Genomic DNA, 2,848 nt, shown 5'->3' on the forward strand with positions numbered 1-2,848 from the left:
CAGTGACTTTTTATAATAAATCCCACATGTTCCGTTCTACTCTGGCAAATATACCACACGTATCAAAGTCCTTTACAATTCTTAATTAATTAGTTCCTGTAAGAGCTCTGTTAAGTGAATGTGTGTTATTTTTCCTGTTCTCCAACCAGAGATACAAGGCATAGAGCAAAGTGCTTAGAAGATGGCAGCTGAAGGAAAAATGGGGCCACCTGAGTTCCACGGGCTCTGTTGTAGCCACAAGAGATCCAGTTATGGAGTAGCTGTGCTACCTACGGAGAAGAAACTGGTGGCGTGTTAACAGGTATCTAAAGCCTTAGCAGGAGGACATCTTTTTGCTGCATTAACTACTGTACATGTTAAAGAGGCAACATGATGAATAGAATTTAGAAGTGCAAAGGGAAAGGCTAAAAGCAAAGCAGAAAAAAACCCCAGGTGGTTCTTAGACATGATGGTGTCCTATAAGATGGTGTATTTCATATACACAGTATCTCAAAGTACTGCATACAGAGGTTCTAGTTATACACACACGATAAAGGATCAGTAATTGATTAATACATAGTTTAATAAATGGTAATCAATTGTTATGAGTCCAATGGGTCAATATAGTTTTTAAAACAAGAGCTCATCATCAGCTGAAACACTCTACCGATGTATTTAAACTCTATACACTTTACATAGAAACACCTGCTAATCTTGTTTTAAACCTCACAAATAGAGTCTATGTGACTCAAAACAAATTTGCTGGAGAAAAAAGGATTAGCACCTAGGGTCCACAGTAAATTGTTAGTTATAGCTATACTGGATTTAAGTTTCTCCTTTCACCATGTAAAATGCACTGATATGACAGGAAGCATTTTGCTGCTGTGTGCAGGAATAGTGTTTTCTAGACTAATCCCAAGAGGGAGGCCTAGGATATTGGAGGACTCTGTATCAGCCAGCATCACTGAACTCAAGGCAGCTTTGTGTTTTAATACAAAATTACAGTAATACTTTGTGAGGGCAGCTGATGAGATGAAGGATGGAATTGAAAGTGAATAAGGATCGGTTTGCTCAGAGCTAGTGAAAGCTACTATAAACAGGAGCTGCTCAGGTCCTTCTTGCTACCGTCCTGCTGCGACCAGTTAGTCTAGGTGAAAGGGGAGGGTGCTGGTGTTTGCAGGAGCCATTTTAACACCTCAGCTTGTCTTTGTGAGCTTTAAAGTAATTAACTCTCCAATCATTATCGGCTGACTTTGTCCACAGGTTTAGGTTTCCCTCCTGCTGTTCCCTTTGGGGATACTGGGTTGTCACTCTGATGGGGGGGATTCTTTTTAGACTTCACATAAAATCCCTTTCACAGCTTCCCAACAGCTTTTCGTGCTCTCCAAACTGCTGGAATACTCTCTCGCTCTCTGTTTTAATGAACACAACTTTTATAACTTTCTCCAGATTCAACTGGACAAGAAGAGAGAGAGGTGAAAAATAGCCTCCAAAAAGCCTGTCGTCATACTTGCTGAGCCCTTCAGATGAAAAGAAGGCCAGCCTCAGTACTTAGAAGTCAATTAAAGAGGCTGCAAAGGCAGTTTTGCGAAATAAGGTTACTCTGAGCCTGTAAAGGATCCTGACAATCCTTAATATAAGTGAATGAATCCTCACAACTTCCAACTGCCATGTAGGTGTACTACATTCTAGTGCAGTTTTAGCCAGGGGCAAAATTTCCAGGCTTGAAGTTGTTTGCAGTCTTTTGTTGGTCAAACATTGTCAAGAAACATGGAGAGAAATGGGGAGGAGAGAGCTTGCCCATAGTTTTGTTAACCCCATTGTCATCCAGTTTCGACTACTTTTTAAAAATCTTATTAAAAAGCTGAAGAAATTGAAATTACTTGAGAGGCTGTTATCAGCCACATAATGTGGAGATTGTTCTGATGCTGCCCAGCCCTTGGTGTACAATAGCACCAGACAGGCATCCAAGAGCAATAAGAAATATGACTGAAAGGCACACCCACCACATTTCACACTCAACAGCCAGTGGAAGCCCTCATCTATTGCACAGCTGGTTGGTGCAGCTTCTACTCAGCATCATCAGGCACACCCACCTTCTCATAAAGGATGGGAGTTTTGGAAACAACCTGTGTGACAAACCAGCTCTGATTTTGCTGAGCCTATGCTTAGAAGAACCTTAGGTCTGCTCTGTATTGTTAGAAAATTAAGCAACCTCCACTCCTGCCTTTTCCTTTTGCAGCTTGAACCAAGTGGAGTTTGGCTGGGCTCAAGGACCAAACTGCTATCTCCAGCCGGAGTTTTACCTAGGTCTGTATGACGTTTTCTTTCCTTTCCTGTACATTAGTTGTGAGGTTCCCTTGCTAAATAAAGCTCTGACCGCACAAACAATTTATTTCAGTCACTTCCCATAGCTGCCAGTACCAGAGCAACTCCACCTTTGTTAGCTAGACTAGGCTGCCTGTCAGAGTCAGGTGGCAATATACCACATCATTTCAAATACCTTTCAGAAACCTTTAGATTTGCTCAATGCTGCTTTAAAAATAGCCAGTGGCTTACTTGCATTAGGGCTCCCAACCTGACTAACTCTGGTTGTTAAATTATTGTCACACACAGGAGGATTTTGTGTTAAATATCCTTTGGGAGGGAAAATCTGAGTGAAAAGGGATTTGGGGGCAGTAGGGACTTGTTTTTCTCTGTCAGGTAATATGAGAATGAGAACTACTCTAGAAGCTAGGAAGAGCTGAGGTAATAATATATCAGTGCTGGAAACATGAAGTATCTTCTTCATACACACTGAACTACACAAACTCTCTCCTCAGTGGTACATCGGATAGGTAGCTGGTGATTTATCAGGATGTTAGGGAAA

The sequence above is a fragment of the Apaloderma vittatum genome, unplaced genomic scaffold (genome assembly GCF_000703405.1).
Source record: "Apaloderma vittatum isolate BGI_N311 unplaced genomic scaffold, ASM70340v1 scaffold7859, whole genome shotgun sequence".
In the NCBI taxonomy this organism is placed as follows: domain Eukaryota; kingdom Metazoa; phylum Chordata; class Aves; order Trogoniformes; family Trogonidae; genus Apaloderma; species Apaloderma vittatum.